The sequence below is a fragment of the Spea bombifrons genome, chromosome 3, assembly GCF_027358695.1.
Source record: "Spea bombifrons isolate aSpeBom1 chromosome 3, aSpeBom1.2.pri, whole genome shotgun sequence".
Classification (NCBI taxonomy): domain Eukaryota; kingdom Metazoa; phylum Chordata; class Amphibia; order Anura; family Pelobatidae; genus Spea; species Spea bombifrons.
The window spans coordinates 40549314-40573988 of NC_071089.1; positions in this window are offsets into that span (position 1 = coordinate 40549314).

Here is a 24675-nt window from a genome sequence, read left to right on the forward strand (position 1 = left end):
ACAGTTTTCCTAAGTCAAGTTGAGAACAATCATAAGTAACACACTATTAACTGTTATATTATAGGAGATTGTGCTTTTTACCATATCTTACTCAGGTGTTTGTGGTGAGCCATGAGAGTTGCTGGATTGTCTCACGCGTTGTGGCATTTTTTGCCAATCACTATGTATCTTTCGTGGGGTTTTCGGAATGCCACTTGCTGGTGGTCGCTTCGGTGTATCGACTGTGTCCAACATGCCCCACTCTTGCAGAAAAGTGAATGCTGCTTTAGGCTCTTGTAAAGGTTGGACTTTACCTCCCTTGATAACTAATAACTTGCATGGATAGCCCCAGCGGTATAAAATTCTTTTCTTGCGCAGAATCTCAGTTACGGGCTTCATCTGCTTCCTCCACTCCAGCGTGTATGTAGACAGATCCGGGAACAACTCTATAGCTTGGTATCTCTCTGGAATGTCTTTGGACGTCCTCAGAGCTTTCAGCAGTGCAGCTTTGTGGTGGTAAAAATGGATTCGGGCTATAGAGTCCCTGGGAGCAGACACTGGAGCCATGCGTCCTTTTGGGAGTCTATGTATGCGGTCAATTACCATATCTGCCTTAATCATGTCTGGCAATATGCAGGCTATGAAGTCTTTGAAATATTCCTCCAGCTGTTCATTTTTTATAGATTCGGGTATCCCTCTAATTCGTACATTATTGCGCCTGCTACGATCCTCCATGTCTGCAAGCTTTATAGTGAGGTTAGCGACTTCTGTCTCAAGGATGTCAGCTTTATCTACAAGTATATTGTGGGAGTCCACTATTTCGTCCATTTTATTTTCAATATAGTCAGCGCGTTGGCCTATATCGTGGATCTCTTTAGCTAATTTGGCTGTAGCTGCATTTATGTCTCCTTTAACCTCCTGCCTCAGTTCTTGAAGCAGTGCGCGAACTGTAGAAGTCAGTGTGTTAACATCTAGTGCCACAGCATCACCTCCTGTTCTCTCCATCAGTTCCCTGCTAGGCCTTGTAATGGCCGCTGCCATGTGGTCTTCTTCGCTGCTACTTTGTCTTTTGCTGTCGTTGGATGTACCAGATGCTCCTCGAATGAGCAGCCTCTTGGTCCTTGACGATTGAATTGTCTGTTCAGTTGCTTTTAGCAGTGAATCGCCGCTTTTAAAGCTGTTTTTGGAGTAAATTGAGCAGAGCTCCTAATTCACACAGCCATCAGCTCCAGGCTCAGGCCACGCCCCCGCAATACAGTATTTGGATGAAAACATGAAGCTATCTACACCTAGCACCATACTTTTTTGCTAAAAAACATTTTTTGTTTCTAAGTCACCAAAACTGCTTTAAATCATGCCTTCAGCAGCCCAAATAACAACCAACATAAAAGTAATGTTGTGGGGTGCAGTATGTGGAAGCTACAAGCAATACAGTATTTGGATGAAAACATGAAGCTATCTTACACTTAGCACCATACTTTTTTGCAAAAAAACTTTTTTTGTTTCTAATTCACCAAAACTGCTTTAAATCATGCCTTCAGCAGCCCATTCAACAACCAACATAAAAGTAATGTTGTGGGATGCAGTATGTGGAAGCTACAAGCAATACAGTATTTGGATGAAAACATGAAGCTATCTTACACTTAGCACCATACTTTTTTGCAAAAAAACTTTTTTTGTTTCTAATTCACCAAAACTGCTTTAAATCATGCCTTCAGCAGCCCAAATAACAACCAACATTAAAGTAATGTTGTGGGATGCAGTATGTGGAAGCTACACGCAATACAGTATTTGGATGAAAACATGAAGCTATATACACCTAGCACCATACGTTTTTGCAAAATAACTTTTTTGTTTCTAATTCACCAAAACTGCTTTAAATCATGCCTTCAGCAGCCCAAATAACAACCAACATAAAAGTAATGTTGTGGGGTGCAGTATGTGGAAGCTACAAGCAATACAGTATTTGGATGAAAACATGAAGCTATCTACACTTAGCACCATACTTTTTTGCAAAAAAACTTTTTTTGTTTCTTATTCACCAAAACTGCTTTAAATCATGCCTTCAGCAGCCCAAATAACAACCAACATGAAAGTAATGTTGTGGGGTGCAGTATGTGGAACCTACAAGCAATACAGTATTTGGATGAAAACATGAAGCCATCTACACTTAGCACCATACTTTTTTGCAAAAAAACTCTTTTTGTTTCTAATTCACCAAAACTGCTTTAAATCATGCCTTCAGCAGCCCATTCAACAACCAACATGAAAGTAATGTTGTGGGATGCAGTATGTGGAAGCTACAAGCAATACAGTATTTGGATGAAAATTAAAGCTATCTACACTTAGCACCATACATTTTTGCAAAAAAACTTTTTTTGTTTCTAATTCACCAAAACTGCTTTAAATCATGCCATCAGCAGCCCAAATAACAACCAACATTAAAGTAATGTTGTGGGATGCAGTATGTGGAAGCTACACGCAATACAGTATTTGGATGAATACATGAAGCTATCTACACCTAGCACCATACGTTTTTGCAAAAAAACTTTTTTTGTTTCTAATTCACCAAAACTGCTTTAAATCATGCCTTCAGCAGCCCAAATAACAACCAACATGAAAGTAATGTTGTGGGGTGCAGTATGTGGAAGCTACAAGCAATACAGTATTTGGATGAAAACATGAATCTATCTACACTTAGCACCATACTTTTTTGCAAAAAAACTTTTTTTGTTTCTAATTCACCAAAACTGCTTTAAATCATGCCTTCAGCAGCCCAAATAACAGCCAACATGAAAGTAATGTTGTGGGATGCAGTGTGTGGAACCTACAAGCAATACAGTATTTGGAAGAAAACATGAAGCTATCTACACTTAGCACCATACTTTTTTGCAAAAAAACTTTTTTTGTTTCTAATTCACCAAAACTGCTTTAAATCATGCCTTCAGCAGCCCAAATAACAACCAACATAAAAGTAATGTTGTGGGGTGCAGTATGTGGAAGCTACAAGCAATACAGTATTTGGATGAAAACATGAAGCTATCTTACACTTAGCACCATACTTTTTTGCAAAAAAACTTTTTTTGTTTCTAATTCACCAAAACTGCTTTAAATCATGCCTTCAGCAGCCCAAATAACAACCCACATTAAAGTAATGTTGTGGGATGCAGTATGTGGAAGCTACACTCAATACAGTATTTGGAAGAAAACATGAAGCTATCTACACTTAGCACCATACTTTTTTGCAAAAAAACTCTTTTTGTTTCTAATTCACCGAAACTGCTTTAAATCATGCATTCAGCAGCCCATTCAACAACCAACATGAAAGTAATGTTGTGGGATGCAGTATGTGGAAGCTACAAGCAATACAGTTTTTGGATGAAACATGAAGCTATCTACACTTAGCACCATACTTTTTTGCAAAAAAACTTTTTTTGTTTCTAATTCACCAAAACTGCTTTAAATCATGCCTTCAGCAGCCCAAATGACAACCAACATAAAAGTAATGTTGTGGGGTGCAGTATGTGGAAGCTACAAGCAATACAGTATTTAGATGAAACATGAAGCTATCTACACTTAGCACCATAATTTTTTGCAAAAAAACTTTTTTTGTTTCTAATTCACCAAAACTGCTTTAAATCATGCCTTCAGCAGCCCAAATAACAACCAACATAAAAGTAATGTTGTGGGGTGCAGTATGTGGAAGCTACAAGCAATACAGTATTTGGATGAAAACATGAAGCTATCTACACTTAGCACCATACTTTTTTGCAAAAAAACTTTTTTTGTTTCTAATTCACCAAAACTGCTTTAAATCATGCCTTCAGCAGCCCAAATAACAACCAACATTAAAGTAATGTTGTGGGATGCAGTATGTGGAAGCTACACGCAATACAGTATTTGGAAGAAAACATGAAGCTATCTACACTTAGCACCATACTTTTTTGCAAAAAAACTCTTTTTGTTTCTAAATCACCAAAACTGCTTTAAATCATGCCTTCAGCAGCCCATTCAACAACCAAGATGAAAGTAATGTTGTGGGATGCAGTATGTGGAAGCTACAAGCAATACAGTATTTGGATGAAACATAAAGCTATCTACACTTAGCACCATACTTTTTTGCAAAAAAAACTTTTTTTGTTTCTAATTCACCAAAACTGCTTTAAATCATGCCTTCAGCAGCCCAAATAACAACCAACATGAAAGTAATGTTGTGGGGTGCAGTATGTGGAAGCTACAAGCAATACAGTATTTGGATGAAAACATGAAGCTATCTTACACTTAGCACCATACTTTTTTGCAAAAAAAACTTTTTTTGTTTCTAATTCACCAAAACTGCTTTAAATCATGCCTTCAGCAGCCCATTCAACAACCAACATAAAAGTAATGTTGTGGGGTGCAGTATGTGGAAGCTACAAGCAATACAGTATTTGGATGAAAACATGAAGCTATCTTACACTTAGCACCATACTTTTTTGCAAAAAAACTTTTTTTGTTTCTAATTCACCAAAACTGCTTTAAATCATGCCTTCAGCAGCCCAAATAACAACCAACATTAAAGTAATGTTGTGGGATGCAGTATGTGGAAGCTACACGCAATACAGTATTTGGAAGAAAACATGAAGCTATCTACACTTAGCACCATACTTTTTTGCAAAAAAACTATTTTTGTTTCTAATTCACCAAAACTGCTTTAAATCATGCCTTCAGCAGCCCACATAACAACCAACATTAAAGTAATGTTGTGGGATGCAGTATGTGGAAGCTGCACGCAATACAGTATTTGTTCAACATTCTTTTTATTAGAATTTTTGAATGACATTTTAATTGTACAGAAAAGAAAACATTGTCAGTAATTAGCACATCACAATTTACACAAGTTTCAATAATAATACAGAAGGGAAAAGTGAGTTTATTAGTGCAATATTAATGCAGTGACTTGGCAAACATTAGTTCACAATCTTTCTGTTTTGTTGCATAATACCTCACCATTAACTGACTTGTAACATGTTAACCCATCTAACAATGTAAAATCAAAAAAAATGACAAGAGCATATTAACCCATGTAAGTAACAGGTTGAAATAAAATAGGAGAGTTTGTGTTCGGTGTTAAGTGGTTAAGTCTTACGGTAATTATTGCAGTTTAGTGTGTACTTTTCTCTCATGCGACTTATCATGCTCGCTTTTAAAATTAGCTATATGTGGTTATGTGTCATTCCAAATAGCCCAATATTTGGCATATGAGTTCATGGATCCCAGAGCTTTATTTGCCGTAAGTTCTAGGGTATTAATTTCATTAATTTTGTTTTCAATATCAAATCTGGATGGAGTTTGAGGGGATTTCCACCTGCACACAAGGAGATACTTGACCATCAGACAAATTATGTTAACCATTGGAATTAAGTGTTGTGGGAAGTCTGCTGGAAATATGCCTAATATTGCAGTCTGGGCCTGCAATACCACTTGAAATCCGGTTTTGTCTTTTATTAATTCATTCATGCTGTTCCAAACATCTCGTAACATCAGGCAATCCCACCAAATATGCTTATGGTCCGCAGTCTGACCGCAGCCTCTCCAACACATTGGAGACGTACTGCTGTCGATTTTATTTAGCCTGACCGGTGTCAGGTGCCATTTAAAGATCACCTTACTAGCAAATTCGGTAAGGTTAGCACATTTAGTGATTCCCTTCAAGTGTTTATACACCTGGGCCCATTCTGCGTCAGAAAAGTTCATATTTAGTTCTTTTTCCCATGTGGTTTGGTATGAGGGTTTATTGGGATATGCCAGTCCCAACAATTGTTCATAAAACACAGAAATACCTCCCTTGATGTTTTTGGAATTGATTAGTTTATGTTCTATGTGTGATGTTTTCCTTTTTCAGCCTACTTGCAAACACCGGCATTTTAAAGAAATGCTTCAGTCTTAAATACATGAAAACTAAGCCTGGACTTAAATTATATTTTTGCTTCAAAGATTCCAGTGGGATCAACATGTCACCTTCAAAAAATTGGTTAAGTTTAGTTATTCCTCCAGATACCCATTTTTTGGAGTGGAAGTCTGGCATCCAGTACTCCAGACTTTCTGTCGGGGCTGCTCTAGATAGTACTTTAAGTTTAAATCTCTTTTTAATTAGATTGTTCCAATATTTAAGGAAAGTTTTTGTGGTAGAGTAGATTGTCTTAGGATATTGTATTTTCTGTTTGATCCACATGTAAGTATTTATTCTGTGCGGGCATGCTGCTTTATTCTCCATTGTTTTCCAATGTGGAGCCATGGAATCATTACTATAGACTAAGGCATTTGCTAAGATAGCAGCTCGGTAATACAATGTAACATTTGGTATACCCATTCCGCCAGACAGCTTATGGCGGTATTGGGTTGCTTCTGAAATTCTAGATCGCCTATTGCTTCTCATGAATGAGTTTATCTGTTTTTGAATATGCATGAGTTGAGTTTGATTGAAACCGATTGGAATAGTTCGAAAAATATAGAGTAGTTCAGGTATCACCATCATTTTAATTGCTGCAATTTTCCCTAGCCAAGAAATATTACATTCACTCCATCCTTTTAATTTGAGTTTTATCGTATTCCAAATTCTAATTAAGTTTCTTCTCGCTATTTCCGTTAATTTGCTATATATATTAATTCCCAAGTATTTAATTGATTTTTTCTTCCAGTCGAACAAATATTTCCTTTTTAATAAAGTGATTTCTTCTTTTTGTAGATTGAATGGTAAAGCCTGGGATTTTTTCAGATTAATTTTATGATAGGAAACACTACTATATTCCTGTAGTTCTTTATGCAATCCCTCTAAGGAAGTTTTTGCATTGGATAACATTAGCAGAATGTCATCCGCAAACATGGATAACTTGTGGAAGATACCATCTGTCTCTACTCCCGTTATTTCTCCAGACTCCCTAATCTTGCATGCTAATGGCTCTAGTGATAAAATGTAAAGAAGTGGGGAGATGGGACATCCCTGCCTAGCCCCGTTGGTTATGGGAAATGTTTCCGAATGGCATCCCAGAGTAAGGACCTTGGCTCTCGGTTCGTGATACAGTCCTAGAATAGCTTTAATGAACGGCCTCGGAAAGTTCATCTCCAGAACCGTTTCTTCTAAAAAGCCCTAGTGAAGCCTGTCAAATGCCTTCTCCGCGTCCAAAGACAGGAGAAGGCACCCAACCCCCGACCCAGAGCATCTCTCCACTATATTGATGACACGCCGAGTAGCGTCTGAACCCTGTCGCCCAACAGTAAATCCTACCTGATCCACATTTATCAAACCAGGCAGGATGTGCGCCAGTCGTTTTGCCAAAATTTTTGCATAAACTTTATAGTCTGTGTTGAGAAGCGATATAGGTCTCAGGTTCGCGCAGGTTTGGGCAAAGTGATGATATATGCCTCCGCCACGTCACCTGACACCCTTCCAGATTTGTACATGTCATTAAACATGTCACATAACATTTGTCCTATTTCTAAGCTAAATGTTTTAAAGTATTCCACAGTGAAACCATCCGGCCCTGGTGATTTTCCCAATGGCATCTCTCTAATTGTCTGCAAAACTTCTGCGAGTGTGATTGGCGCAATTAGATTATCGTAATCTCTTTTATGAACTTTAGGTAATTTAACAGACGAGAGGTAACCTCGTATATGGTTGTGTAGTATTTTGGTCATTTTTTAAGTTGTACAATTCCTTGTAGAACTTGGCACACATATTTGGTTAGGATGCGTGACCTTATTACCGTTTGCATCATGTAAATATGGGATTGTGGCTGCTGCGTCCCTCTGTCTTAATTTGCGGGCCAACATTCTGCCTGCTTTATTCCCAAAAGAATAGTACTGTTCTTTCAATCTTTTTATCAGAAATTCGCTATTATTTTGTTGTATTTTCATTATGTCAGATTTTACTTTATTTAAAATTTCCCAGTTAGTGTCACTAGGGTCATCAATGTGTAGTTTTGTTAGTTGTTGTAATTTTGTGTATAGGTCTAGCAACACAGCCTTTCTTTGTTTTTTGATATTTGATGCCCTAGCTATGCAATGGCCACGCATAACAGCCTTATGAGCCAACCACAAGGTTTCACTAGACACATCTCCTGTATCGTTATCGTGTATGTATTCCTTAATCTTGTTTTGTAATTCTGTCTTTAAATCTCCATTGTTCGTAAACATGTCATTTAATCTCCATCTCAAGGTGTTGGCAGATTTCTGGCCTATATTTAATTTCAACACGACTGGCCCATGGTCTGACATGGTCGCTGGCTGGTAGTCTACATCAATTGTCGCCTGCAAGGTGTTTAATGAACCCAGAAAGGCATCGATTCTACTATATGTTTTATTGGTTGTCGAGTAGTACGAGTATTCTCTAGACGTATGATCTAGGGCCCTGTATAAGTCAAATAAGTTATTATAATGCAAGTAGTTAAGGAATCTTTTGCATTCTCTTTTCCGTGTAGCACTAGTATTTGAAGTGTCTAGGCTACTGTTAGATATCAAACTGAAATCTCCACAGACCAAAATTGTTTTAACAGTATAAAATTCTTCTAGTGCGGTTTGAATCACTTTAAGAGTTTGAAATTGTTCGCCGGGGGGTAGGTATCCATTAGCAATAACCATCTCTTCCCCTTTAATAGAGCAATGTAAAATCACATATCTTCCCTTTTTATCGGTTATAGATCTGTGAAGCTCAAACTGTAGATTGCGTTTTAGGGCAATAAATGTTTCCCTTTTTTTACTTTTATGTTTAGAGTGAAAAACATTTGGAAAGTCTCTATGGCCAAAGTGTGGCGTTTTTAACTGGGCAAAATGTGTCTCTTGCACACATAGTATGTCAATGTTATGTCGCTTAACTTCATCCCAGAGAGTTTTGCGCTTAAAGGGCGTATTTAGGCCCCTTACATTATATGTCATAACCTTAACCATGGTGGTATATAGTGGTTTACGTTATAAGTAACATCTGGTAACATGTCATATAAGTAATATAAATTACCACTCTCCATTACGTTCAGTTCCAGTAACACCGCAGAACAGAATTTTTGCACCTTAAGCTCTGTGTCAAAAGGAAAAATCATAAGGAAATAAAAATTAACAAACAAGCATAGGATGAACCAGAGTATTGTACAACAAAGAGAAACCAGGTGACTGTTCTGGCGCAACAAGCATGCCAGCAGTCTAGTTCTCTTCATACCTCACCTTTGGGGTGTAGGAGTGGTAATTAACATGAAAGTGAATGTAAATTACCAATAGTCTGCATCCACTCAATTCTTTCCTGCACTGCAAGATGCAAAGTGTGGAACAAGAGCTATAAGTATAAGGATATATGTTCTGTACTTTTCCAACATTTCAACAATTCCTCATAAATTGTATGAACAGTAGTTAGAATTAACAGTTTTCCTAAGTCAAGTTGAGAACAATCATAAGTAACACACATTAACTGTTATATTATAGGAGATTGTGCTTTTTACCATATCTTACTCAGGTGTTTGTGGTGAGCCATGAGAGTTGCTGGATTGTCTCACGCGTTGTGGCATTTTTTGCCAATCACTATGTATCTTTCGTGGGGTTTTCGGAATGCCACTTGCTGGTGGTCGCTTCGGTGTATCGACTGTGTCCAACATGCCCCACTCTTGCAGAAAAGTGAATGCTGCTTTAGGCTCTTGTAAAGGTTGGACTTTACCTCCCTTGATAACTAATAACTTGCATGGATAGCCCCAGCGGTATAAAATTCTTTTCTTGCGCAGAATCTCAGTTACGGGCTTCATCTGCTTCCTCCACTCCAGCGTGTATGTAGACAGATCCGGGAACAACTCTATAGCTTGGTATCTCTCTGGAATGTCTTTGGACGTCCTCAGAGCTTTCAGCAGTGCAGCTTTGTGGTGGTAAAAATCAGTGGCGACTCTAGAAACAATATATAGGGGGGGCACACAAGATACCACAGTCAAACTGGGGGGGCATTCATAATTTCCAAAAGTAATGTGCTATGGAATTATACTTTTGTTACTGGGCTAAAATAATACTTGATCATTCAACATGGGAAGCCTGAAGCCACAAATGAGTGCGACTTATCCTTGAAATAAATATTATAACACAATAAATAACTTTTCCACTAAATGATTTCAGGGCCTTGAACGTTTTGTCCCCTGAAGTCACTACAACTTCAGGAGGGCATTTTATCTCTGGATAAATATAAATTAAATAATTCCTACTGTAAGTTAAGTGCCAGGAACAGATGACCAAACACACACACACCAACACAGGCTCTGTCACACCAACACCCAGACACACACCAGGACAGGCTCTGTCACACCGACACCCAGACACACACCAGGACAGGCTCTGCCACACTGACACCCAAACACATCAGGACAGGCTCTGCCACACTGACACCCAAGCACACACCCTAGGACGGGCTCTGCCACACTGACAACTGAACGCACACACCAGGACAGGCTCTGCCACACCAACACATATACACACACACCCGAGGACAGGCTCTGCTACACCGATAACCAAAAACACACAAACAGCAGAACACAATCTACGTCACAGACGTCTACATCAGGATGGATTTTTCACACTGCATTGTTGTTTATACCCCCTTAGTGTTTTTGCCCCTTGTGTATTGATGCCCCTGCTGCCCATATATATTAATATTAGCCCCAGTTGCCAATAGCAGGTATAGATCAACACATTAACACACAAACCAAGCTTTGCATGTATAGATCAACTGACATTCACTTGTGATCTCAGCACTGAATGTATATATCAAATAAACAGAATCAGACATACAAATCCTGTATTTGCAGGTATACAATAATAATATATGAAACGTAGCATTGCAGGTATAGATCAAATAAATACATGGAAACAGCATTGCAGGTATTAATAAGACATACAAACACTGTATTTGCAGGTACACATAAATAATGTATGGAAATATATAGATATGGATCTACAGAATAAAACAAAAACCCAGCTTTGCAGGTATAGATCAATTGGAATTCACATAAAAACACGGCATTAAAAGGTATATTTAAAACCCCCAGAATTACCCACACCCCAAAGACAGCCCTGGCGTCCACACTGCCCACACAGCAATCACACTCCTATCATGCCAGGTCAGCCAGTACATGCTGGTACAGGGTGGCTGTAAGTGATGTGTAGACCCCATACTGCTGGCAGCATCAATACACAAGGGGGGGCAGCTAGCTAGTTTTCAGCATGTACTGGCTGACTTGGCATGATCGGAGTGTGATTGCTAACAGCAATCAAAGTCCCATCATGCCTAGGTTCCAGCACTTACACATCCAACCAGTAAATCCTGGAACCTAGGCATGATGGGACTGTGATTGCTGTTTGCAATCACACTCCTATCATGCCAAGTCAGCCAGTACATGCTGGTACAGGGTGGCTGTGATGTGCAGACCCCATACTGCTGGCAGCATCAATACACAATGGGGGCAGCTAGCCAGGTTTCAGCATGTACTGGCTGACTTGGCATGATAGGAGTGTGATTGCTAACAGCAATCACAGTCCCATCATGCCTAGGTTCCAGCACTTACACACACTCATTCATTCATATACTCATTCAAACACCCTCCCCACCCCCTTACCTGCACTGCAGCTCCTCGATGACTTCGGCAAGACTTCAGCAGGGGGCGCGGCCTCCCTCTGCGTTCTCTGCTAGCTTCCGCTTCCTGTATGCAGCACAGAAGACACTCCCATAGGTAAGAAGCAGGGCTCGTGGTGCGGCCCGAGTAAGATCGGTTGCCTTGGCTGCCGATCTTACGCGGGCCACACCCTCTCTCTCCTCCACATAAAAAAAAAAATAATAATAAAAAAAGACGGGATTTAAAGTCGCATTGCGACTTTATTCCAAATTCGGCAGGGGGGCAACAGGGGGGGCAAGGATTAACCTAGGGGGGCAATTGCCCCCCCTTGCCCCCCTGTAGCGACGCCACTGGTAAAAATGGATTCGGGCTATAGAGTCCCTGGGAGCAGACACTGGAGCCATGCGTCCTTTTGGGAGTCTATGTATGCGGTCAATTACCATATCTGCCTTAATCATGTCTGGCAATATGCAGGCTATGAAGTCTTTGAAATATTCCTCCAGCTGTTCATTTTTTATAGATTCGGGTATCCCTCTAATTCGTACATTATTGCGCCTGCTACGATCCTCCATGTCTGCAAGCTTTATAGTGAGGTTAGCGACTTCCGTCTCAAGGATGTCAGCTTTATCTACAAGTATATTGTGGGAGTCCACTATTTCGTCCATCTTATTTTCAATATAGTCAGCGCGTTGGCCTATATCGTGGATCTCTTTAGCTAATTTGGCTGTAGCTGCATTTATGTCTCCTTTAACCTCCTGCCTCAGTTCTTGAAGCAGTGCGCGAACTGTAGAAGTCAGTGTGTTAACATCTAGTGCCACAGCATCACCTCCTGTTCTCTCCATCAGTTCCCTGCTAGGCCTTGTAATGGCCGCTGCCATGTGGTCTTCTTCGCTGCTACTTTGTCTTTTGCTGTCGTTGGATGTACCAGATGCTCCTCGAATGAGCAGCCTCTTGGTCCTTGACGATTGAATTGTCTGTTCAGTTGCTTTTAGCAGTGAATCGCCGCTTTTAAAGCTGTTTTTGGAGTAAATTGAGCAGAGCTCCTAATTCACACAGCCATCAGCTCCAGGCTCAGGCCACGCCCCCGCAATACAGTATTTGGATGAAAACATGAAGCTATCTACACCTAGCACCATACTTTTTTGCAAAAAAACTTTTTTTGTTTCTAATTCACCAAAACTGCTTTAAATCATGCCTTCAGCAGCCCATTCAACAACCAACATGAAAGTAATGTTGTGGGATGCAGTATGTGGAAGCTACAAGCAATACAGTTTTTGGATGAAACATGAAGCTATCTACACTTAGCACCATACTTTTTTGCAAAAAAACTTTTTTTGTTTCTAATTCACCAAAACTGCTTTAAATCATGCCTTCAGCAGCCCAAATAACAACCAACATAAAAGTAATGTTGTGGGGTGCAGTATGTGGAAGCTACAAACAATACAGTATTTGGATGAAACATGAAGCTATCTACACTTAGCACCATACTTTTTTGCTAAAAAACATTTTTTGTTTCTAAGTCACCAAAACTGCTTTAAATCATGCCTTCAGCAGCCCACATAACAACCAACATTAAAGTAATGTTGTGGGATGCAGTATGTGGAAGCTACAAGCAATACAGTATTTGGATGAAAACATGAAGCTATCTACACCTAGCACCATACTTTTTTGCAAAAAAACTTTTTTTGTTTCTAATTCACCAAAACTGCTTTAAATCATGCCTTCAGCAGCCCATTCAACAACCAACATGAAAGTAATGTTGTGGGATGCAGTATGTGGAAGCTACAAGCAATACAGTTTTTGGATGAAACATGAAGCTATCTACACTTAGAACCATACTTTTTTGCAAAAAAACTTTTTTTGTTTCTAATTCACCAAAACTGCTTTAAATCATGCCTTCAGCAGCCCAAATAACAACCAACATAAAAGTAAAGTTGTGGGGTGCAGTATGTGGAAGCTACAAACAATACAGTATTTGGATGAAACATGAAGCTATCTACACTTAGCACCATACTTTTTTGCAAAAAAACTTTTTTTGTTTCTAATTCACCAAAACTGCTTTAAATCATGCCTTCAGTAGCCCAAATAACAACAAACATAAAAGTAATGTTGTGGGATGCAGTATGTGGAAGCTACAAGCAATACAGTATTTGGATGAAAATTAAAGCTATCTACACTTAGCACCATACATTTTTGCAAAAAAACTTTTTTTGTTTCTAATTCACCAAAACTGCTTTAAATCATGCCTTCAGCAGCCCACATAACAACCAAAATTAAAGTAATGTTGTGGGATGCAGTATGTGGAAGCTGCACGCAATACAGTATTTGGATGAAAACATGAAGCTATCTACACTTAGCACCATACATTTTTGCAAAAAAACTCTTTTTGTTTCTAATTCACCAAAACTGCTTTAAATCATGCCTTCAGCAGCCCATTCAACAACCAACATGAAAGTAATGTTGTGGGATGCATTATGTGGAACCTACAAGCAATACAGTATTTGGATGAAAACATGAAGCTATCTACACTAAGCACCATAGTTTTTTGCAAAAAATCTTTTTTTGTTTCTAATTCACCAAAACTGCTTTAAATCATGCCTTCAGCAGCCCAAATAACAACCAACATTAAAGTAATGTTGTGGGATGCAGTATGTGGAAGCTACACGTAATACAGTATTTGGATGAAAACATGAAGCTATCTACACTTAGCACCATACTTTTTTGCAAAAAAACTTTTTTTGTTTCTAATTCACCAAAACTGCTTTAAATCATGCCTTCAGCAGCCCAAATAACAACCAACATGAAAGTAATGTTGTGGGATGCAGTATGTGGAAGCTACACGCAATACAGTATTTGGAAGAAAACATGAAGCTATCTACACTTAGCACAATACTTTTTTGCAAAAAAACTTTTTTTGTTTCTAATTCACCAAAACTGCTTTAAATCATGCCTTCAGCAGCCCAAATAACAACCAACATGAAAGTAATGTTGTGGGATGCAGTATGTGGAAGCTACACGCAATACAGTATTTGGATGAAAACATGAAGCTATCTACACCTAGCACCATACTTTTTTGCAAACAAACTTTTTTTGTTTCTAATTCACCAAAACTGCTTTAAATCATGCCTTCAGCAGCCCATTCAACAACCAACATGAAAGTAATGTTGTGGGATGCAGTATGTGGAAGCTACAAGCAATACAGTATTTGGATGAAACATGAAGCTATCTACACTTAGCACCATACTTTTTTGCAAAAAAAACTTTTTTTGTTTCTAAATCACCAAAACTGCTTTAAATCATGCCTTCAGCAGCCCATTCAACAACCAACATGAAAGCAGTGTTGTGGGATGCAGTATGTGGAAGCTACAAGCAATACAGTATTTGGATGAAACACCATACTTTTTTGCAAAAAAACTCTTTTTGTTTCTAATTCACCAAAACTGCTTTAAATCATGCCTTCAGCAGCCCATTCAACAACCAACATGAAAGTAATGTTGTGGGATGCAGTATGTGGAAGCTACAAGCAATACAGTATTTGGATGAAACATAAAGCTATCTACACTTAGCACCATACATTTTTGCAAAAAAACTTTTTTTGTTTCTAATTCACCAAAACTGCTTTAAATCATGCCTTCAGCAGCCCAAATAACAACCAACATTAAAGTAATGTTGTGGGATGCAGTATGTGGAAGCTACACGCAATACAGTATTTGGATGAAAACATGAAGCTATCTACACCTAGCACCATACTTTTTTGCAAAAAAACTTTTTTTGTTTCTAATTCACCAAAACTGCTTTAAATCATGCCTTCAGCAGCCCATTCAACAACCAACATGAAAGTAATGTTGTGGGATGCAGTATGTGGAAGCTACAAGCAATACAGTATTTGGATGAAACATGAAGCTATCTACACTTAGCACCATACATTTTTGCAAAAAAACTTTTTTTGTTTCTAATTCACCAAAACTGCTTTAAATCATGCCTTCAGCAGCCCAAATAACAACCAACATTAAAGTAATGTTTTGGGATGCAGTATGTGGAAGATACACGCAATACAGTATTTGGAAAAAAAATGAAAATATCTACACTTAGCACCATACTTTTTTTTGCAAAAAAACTTTTTTTGTTTCTAATTCACCAAAACTGCTTTAAATCATGCCTTCAGCAGCCCATTCAACAACCAACATGAAAGTAATGTTGTGGGATGCAGTATGTGGAAGCTACAAGCAATACAGTATTTGGATGAAACATGAAGCTATCTACACTTAGCACCATACTTTTTTGCAAAAAAACTTTTTTTGTTTCTAATTCACCAAAACTGCTTTAAATCATGCCTTCAGCAGCCCAAATAACAACCAACATAAAAGTAATGTTGTGGGATGCAGTATGTGGAAGCTACAAGCAATACAGTATTTGGATGAAACATAAAGCTATCTACACTTAGCACCATACATTTGTGCAAAAAAACTTTTTTTGTTTCTAATTCACCAAAACTGCTTTAAATCATGCCTTCAGCAGCCCAAATAACAACCAACATAAAAGTAATGTTGTGGGATGCAGTATGTGGAAGCTACGGGGGGGCGTGGCTTGACCATCGAGTGAGATGGCAGCATAGTGCAAGAGCTCTGTGAGGATTTGGGCTTTTTTCATTAAAAAAACAGCATTCAACTTTGGACCCGTTCCAGAATCGAACTACTATTGGACTGATTGGAAGATGCAAAAGCAGAAGTTTTCAACCAAAACTTCGGGTGCCTCGAAACCTGTGGAAAAGCTTGTGATTGAAGACACTGAGTCCCCACGTAAGAAACAGGCTAAGATGGGTGAGGAGTTTGAGAGATCAGGTATGACTGTTACGGAACCTCGATTAATTAAGCTGCTTACGGATCTCAGGAATGGGATTCGTGATGATTTGATGAAAGAGATTTCCGTTATTAAGAAGGATATAAACGAACTGGACATTCGTGTGGATCGTACTGAACAGGCTCTTGGTCTGCAGAGGAACTCACATTTAGAGTTAGAAAAGCGTGTGGATCTGCTTGAACACCAACTCGAGCTAAGTAAACTAAAAATTGCTGATTTGGAAGATCGTAGTAGGCGCAATAATATACGGATCAGAAATATACCTGAATCCATACAAAATCAAGATCTAGCTGCATATGTTAAAAAAATTATTGGCTCAGTTCTGAAAAATCGTGCTGAACCAGAGATTTTGATTGACCGATGCCATCGGCTGCCGAAGTCCAACCGAGCTCCTAAGGAGGCTGCAAGGGACACTATAGCACGATTACATTTCTTCCATGTTAAGGATGAGTTCCTGACTGCTGTGAGAACGGGTGCTAATCTCTGTGAGGAGTATACAAACCTCAAATTCTTTCAAGATTTTTCTGCTTCCACTATGTCACGAAGAAAAGATTTTCAATTTCTTACAAGGGAATTACAAGCTCTGAATATCTGATACAGATGGGGATTCCCTGTTAAAGTTTTATTTAGGCATGATGGTCAGAACTATGTTATAACATCACCGGAAGAGGGAAAGGATTTTTTACAAATATTTTCGCCAAGACGTCACGAATCTAAGGGACAAAGATTTGATCGCAGAATGCATACCAAAATTGCAGAAGCTGCAGCTATATTGGATGAAGAAGCCATTATTGCGGAGTAATAGGTTTGATTTATTGATATGTGCTCTATACATATAGACATTGATTTTTTTTTCCGTGTTTTTCTATTTTTTGTTTTCTTTTTGCAAGTTGATGGCGCTGACTGGGCGTGCCACACCTATTTCAAATCTCTGGAATTTCCCTATTCCTCTATTGTTCTCAGGAGTAAACAACCGGAACTTCTTTGTTAAATAAACATTGCAGTATCTCTGCAGGAGCATGGATATGATGTTAAGAAACACTGCTACAGGGACACCGCCCAGCTATTGTTTTAAAACTATCCATATATTTTTGAGGTCTTTTTTAACTGTCTTAATTCGAACTGGCTACTTGTTGATAATGTTTCTTTTTTATTATTTATTTCCATTTTTATTTGTTTTCTTTTGTTTCTATTTTTTTCTTATATGTGTGGGTCTTTAATAGATTTCTTTTATTTTTTATTTTTTTCATTCGTTTTTATGCAACGTTATTAATTATTACATTATCCCTGTCCTCACTGTTCTCTCGCTACCACCCCAACAGTAAGGCCTTTTTTTTTTACCATCAATGGAGAGGAGTATATTTTTCATTTCTTTTTACTCCTCTCTTTGGGCCTATTTTTTTATCTTTGGTATATATTTTATTTGTTCCAAATTTAGTTGGTTCCCCATTAGGAAGGGAATCATTTCTTTTTTAGTTTTGTTGTTTTTCCCCTACCCATTTGTAATCAATGGAAGCTCTTGTGTGATACTTCTTATCTTGTACCTCCTTTACAATACCCTTTCATGTTTTTAAAATTTGATGTGTTAGGCCCAATCCCTTTATTTTGTGTTTTAGCCATTTACAGTCTTGTGTTCATTTTTGATGTTCCTTATAATCAATGGTATTGAAAATAATGTACTTTAATGTTAAGGGATTGGGCTCTTTTCATAAAAGAAGGCTGTTGTTGAAGGAGGCTAGGGAGAAGCGTGTAGATGTTTTGTGCATACAGGAGTCCCACTTTAAAAATGATTTTAATCCCCACATTTTTGCTAGGTATTATCCCATTCAATTTCATTCTAAGTTTTCTTCAAAGGCTAGGGGAACTTCTATTTTTTTTAACAAATCATTGGCTATCAAGACTTTGACAACTATTATTGATCCTGACGGTAGATATGTGTTATGGGTGGGTAAAGTGAATAACGTAGATTATTCCATTTTCAATGTTTATTTTCCAACGAGTTCCCAATTTCAATATTTGAAAAACGTTATGCAAACAGCTCTTGATGAATGTAGGGGGAGAGTGATTGTTTGTGGTGATACTAATTTCGTATTGGACCCTGAAAGTGATGTCTCGAGGGAGGAATCCTCTCCCAATTCAAATTCTTATATGTCCACTGCAAAGAGGTGCTCCAAATTGTTGCAATCCAAATGTTACTATGATGTGTGGCGTCTCCTACATCCTAATGAAAGAGATTATACTTTTTACTCAGCTGGCCACAATATGTACTCTCGTATCGATCGCTTTCTAGTGCCTGAAAATATGTTAGCTTTCATTGAGAAAGCTGAAATTTTAGATTTTAAATGGTCAGATCATGCTCCTATTACTTTGGGTATTCATGAAACAATACCACATGTTCCTTATAGACCTTGGAGACTGAATGATTTCATTTTGAATAACATAGATGAAAAAATCTTGGCTGAAAAAACGTTATCTTCATATTTTGAAGAAAACATTACTGAAGATATTCCATATTCTACTATTTGGAATGCTCATAAGGCTGTGTTAAGAGGACATTTTATTCAGAGAAATTCTTATAATAGGAAAACATCGTCTGCAAATGTTAAAACTTTGGAGAAAGAATTATATAATTTAAATTTAGCAAATAAGTTAGGCCCTTCTTTCTCTGTTTCAGCTTTAATTAAAGACGTGAAAACAAAATTGGATAAACTTAATTTGGAAAAGACTGCTAAAACTTTACGATCTTTAAAAATGTCATTTTACTCAAAGGGTAATAAAGCCTCTAATTTATTAGCGAATAAATTAAAACAAAAAACTATACAATCTAGAATAGCTTATATATTGGATGATTCTGGCCAGAAAATTTTACATCCTAGGGACATATCTAATTCTTTTGCTGCATATTATAAGTCACTTTATAACCTTAAAGATTCCCCTCTGGAAACGCAACCAACCTCTGCTAAAATAACTGAATTTTTGGATAAAACTAATCTCCCTAGAATCCCTGATTTTCATGTTGAATTTCTTGAGTCGGACATTTCTTTGGAGGAGGTGCTTCAAGCTATTAAAGATACTCCATCTGGTAAGGCACCGGGTCCTGATGGTTTTTCTGCTCTATACTATCACAAATTTAAAAATATCTTATTGCCACATTTAACGAAATTGTTTAACGAATATTGGAAAAATGGCTATATTCCTGATGAATCCCTTTGTGCCCAAATTTCTACTTTACCTAAACCCGGGAAGGAACCTGATAGGTGTTCCAATTTTAGGCCCATTTCTCTAATTAATAATGACACCAAATTATACTCGAAAATATTAGCTAATCGTATCTCAAGTTTATTGCTTCTGCTTGTTCATAACGATCAAGTAGGTTTTATTCCCAGACGTCAAGCAACAGACAATACGAGACGTTTTATTAATTTGATCTCATATATTCAAAAATCTAAACACCCCTCTTTATTTTTATCACTCGATGCTGAAAAGGCATTTGATAGGGTCCATTGGGGATATTTGGAAGATGTTTTGATTCGGTTTGGGTTCCCAGCTGCTTTGAGAAAAGCTATTTTTGCTTTGTATCAGAAGCCTACTGCAAAAGTGCTGGCCTCTGGAGTTTTGTCCGACTCATTCTCGTTATCCAATGGGACTAGGCAGGGTTGCCCTTTGTCACCTTTACTTTTTGCTTTAGCTATTGAGCCTTTGGCTGAGGCAATAAGAGTTGATAGTAATATTCAGGGTGTTACAATAGATGGAGATACTCACAAATTGGGTTTATTTGCAGACGATGTAATTCTTACGTTAAGTGATCCAGCTACTTCTATGGGTCATTTATTTTCTCTTCTTAGAGAATTTCGTGAAGTGTCCTTTTATAAAATTAATGATAGCAAAACACAGGCATTACCATTCCATATAAAGAGGAATGATTTGACTGCTCTTAAAAGATCGTATGACTTTGACTGGAGGAAGAGCTTTATTTCCTATTTAGGCATTAATTTATGTAAAAATTTAAAACATATGTATGCTTACAATTTAAAGACTTTTTGGCCCTCTTTGCTACTGGATCTTGAGAGGTGGGACAATCTTGAGATTTCATGGTTGGGTAGAATACACTCCATTAAGATGGTTATTCTCCCTAAGATTTTGTATTTTTTAAGAGCCATACCTTTAAGTGTGCCTATTTCTTTTTTTGATTCGGTGCGTTCTGCCCTCATAAAGTTTATATGGAGGAAGAAGCCTAGCAGAGTCAAATTTACCACTTTGACTAATTCTAGAGACAATTTCGGATTGGGGGTGCCAGATTTTAGGAATTATTATTATGCATCGAATGCGTCTAGCGCTTTCAAATTTAATTTGGACAGGGATTGGCCTAGATGGCTTATTATGGAAATTAATAAACTAAAACCTTTTTGTATAAAAGATGTTTTATGGGTTTCACATTCTAATCGGCCCAGGTTTACAAAAATGTACCCCTCAACTAAATTGGCTATACTCTCTTGGTATAGATTATTTAATAAACTACCAGGATCTATTACTTGGTCCAGGGCGATGTCACTTGGTTCCTTGAGATATGTTCTTCCAGACCTAGATATAGATAACTGGAATGGCAAACATATTTTTTCTATTAATGATTTCTTTAAGAATAATTCGGCTCTATCATTTCCAAAATTACAAAAAAAATATAATTTAGATGCTGACAGGCAATGTGATTATGACTTCATTCTTCAAATTATTCAAGAACGATTTAATATATCTGATTTTGATGTGGATCAGTCTCATTTAGCTTTGACTGATATAGAGACAGTTTATATTAATGCCCCGGACCTGACAGGTACTATCTCATTGTGTTACTCTTCCCTCTCCTCGAAGGTTTCAGAAAAACTTAAATTTGTATCGGCCTGGGAAGAGGAATTAGGTAAAACATACGATCTAGCTGTCTGGAATGATGTGTTCTCGGGACTAAGGGGCATAACACAATGCGCACAACATTTTGAAAATCATTTTAAGATAATATACAGATGGTACCTGACCCCGGAAAGGCTTTTTCGCATGAAGATGACTATAAGTTTTAAATGTTGGAGAGGCTGTAATGGCCCAGGTAATCTCCTTCATATTTTTTGGGATTGTCCATTAATTAAACCTATGTGGGACTCTTTATTACCAATAATTAGGCTTATAAATAGCGAGATTGAGGTACTTGGGACAGAACTATGTATTTTTAAACATTTTCCGTCTGATTTGCCTAAAATAGATAAGATCATCATAGGTCATTTGCTGATTGCAGCTACTATCCTTATCCCTAAGTATTGGAAAACAGGAGTTGTTCCGACTATAAAAGAAATCTTGTATATGACTTTGGAGAATAAATCTTATGAATCTTCCATTAGGCCACCCTCAGCTTTTAAAACACAACTTTTATTTTTTTGGGACACCTGGGAAGAGAAAATTAGAAAGAAATTTTTACTTTAGTTTATCTTTTTTGTTCCTTTAGATTATTATTTTTTTAATTTTGCATTTCTGCACGCTTCTTCTTAATCTTTCATCCATATGTATTTTTTTTATATGGCGAGATAACTTTGGTTAAAGTGAAGACAGAGACTTCCGGATTGAAGATTTTAATAATTTACATTTCCATTTTACCCCCCTGTTTTTTCCCCCCTTGTTTTTTTTTCTCTTTCGAGTGATAATTGTTGTAACTACTATTTCCCAATTCTATGGTTTCAATTTGAATTATTATTGTACACTGTATATTGTATGTGCGATACTGTTTGACAGTCTCATCTGTTTGATGTTATAATTACATTTACTTTTGTTTTGTATTTTATAAAACTGTAATAAAAATATTTGAAAAGTATGTGGAAGCTACAAGCAATACAGTATTTGGATGAAACATAAAGCTATCTACACTTAGCACCATACATTTTTGCAAAAAAACTTTTTTTGTTTCTAATTCACCAAAACTGCTTTAAATCATGCCTTCAGCAGCCCAAATAACAGCCAACATGAAAGTAATGTTGTGGGATGCAGTGTGTGGAACCTACAAGCAATACAGTATTTGGATGAAAACATGAAGCTATCTACACTTAGCACCATACTTTTTTGCAAAAAAACTTTTTTTGTTTCTAATTCACTAAAACTGCTTTAAATCATGCCTTCAGCAGCCCATTCAACAACCAACATGAAAGTAATGTTGTGGGATGCAGTATGTGGAAGCTACAAGCAATACAGTATTTGGATGAAAATTAAAGCTATCTACACTTAGCACCATACATTTTTGCAAAAAAACTTTTTTTGTTTCTAATTCACCAAAACTGCTTTAAATCATGCCTTCAGCAGCCCAAATAACAACCAACATAAAAATAATGTTGTGGGATGCAGTATGTGGAAGCTCCAAGCAATACAGTATTTGGATGAAACATAAAGCTATCTACACTTAGCACCATACATTTTTGCAAAAAAACTTTTTTTGTTTCTAATTCACCAAAACTGCTTTAAATCATGCCTTCAGCAGCCCAAATAACAACCAAAATAAAAGTAATGTTGTGGGGTGCAGTATGTGGAAGCTACAAGCAATACAGTATTTGGAAGAAAACATGAAGCTATCTACACTTAGCACCATATATTTTTGCAAAAAAACTTTTTTTGTTTCTAATTCACCAAAACTGCTTTAAATCATGCCTTCAGCAGCCCAAAAAACAACCAACATGAAAGTAATGTTGTGGGATGCAGTATGTGGAACCTACAAGCAATACAGTATTTGGATGAAAACATGAAGCTATCTACACTTAGCACCATACTTTTTTGCAAAAAAACGTTTTTTGTTTCTAATTCACTAAAACTGCTTTAAATCATGCCTTCAGCAGCCCATTCAACAACCAACATAAAAGTAATGTTGTGGGATGCAGTATGTGGAAGCTACAAGCAATACAGTATTTGGATGAAACATAAAGCTATCTACACTTAGCACCATACATTTTTGCAAAAAAACTTTTTTTGTTTCTAATTCACCAAAACTGCTTTAAATCATGCCTTCAGCAGCCCAAATAACAACCAACATAAAAGTAATGTTGTGGGATGCAGTATGTGGAAGCTACAAGCAATACAGTATTTGGATGAAACATGAAGCTATCTACACTTAGCACCATAGTTTTTTGCAAAAAAACTTTTTTTGTTTCTAATTCACCAAAACTGCTTTAAATCATGCCTTCAGCAGCCCAAATAACAACCAACATAAAAGTAATGTTGTGGGATGCAGTATGTGGAAGCTACAAGCAAAACAATATTTGGATGAAACATAAAGCTATCTACACTTAGCACCATACATTTTTGCAAAAAAACTTTTTTTGTTTCTAATTCACCAAAACTGCTTTAAATCATGCCTTCAGCAGCCCAAATAACAACCAACATTAAAGTAATGTTGTGGGATGCAGTATGTGGAAGCTACACGCAATACAGTATTTGGATGAAAACATGAAGCTATCTACACCTAGCACCATACTTTTTTGCAAAAAAACTTTTTTTGTTTCTAATTCACCAAAACTGCTTTAAATCATGCCTTCAGCAGCCCATTCAACAACCAACATGAAAGTAATGTTGTGGGATGCAGTATGTGGAAGCTACAAGCAATACAGTATTTGGATGAAACATGAAGCTATCTACACTTAGCACCATACTTTTTTGCAAAAAAACTCTTTTTGTTTCTAATTCACCAAAACTGCTTTAAATCATGCCTTCAGCAGCCCATTCAACAACCAACATGAAAGTAATGTTGTGGGATGCAGTATGTGGAAGCTACAAGCAATACAGTATTTGGATGAAACATAAAGCTATCTACACTTAGCACCATACATTTTTGCAAAAAAACTTTTTTTGTTTCTAATTCACCAAAACTGCTTTAAATCATGCCTTCAGCAGCCCAAATAACAACCAACATTAAAGTAATGTTGTGGGATGCAGTATGTGGAAGCTACAAGCAATACAGTATTTGGATGAAAACATGACGCTATCTACTTTTCAAATGATGAAGCTGTCTACACCTAGCACCATACTTTTTTGCAAAAAAACTTTTTTTGTTTCTAATTCACCAAAACTGCTTTAAATCATGCCTTCAGCAGCCCAAATAACAACCAACATAAAAGTAATGTTGTGGGATGCAGTATGTGGAAGCTACAAGCAATACAGCATTTGGATGAAACATAAAGCTATCTACACTTAGCACCATACATTT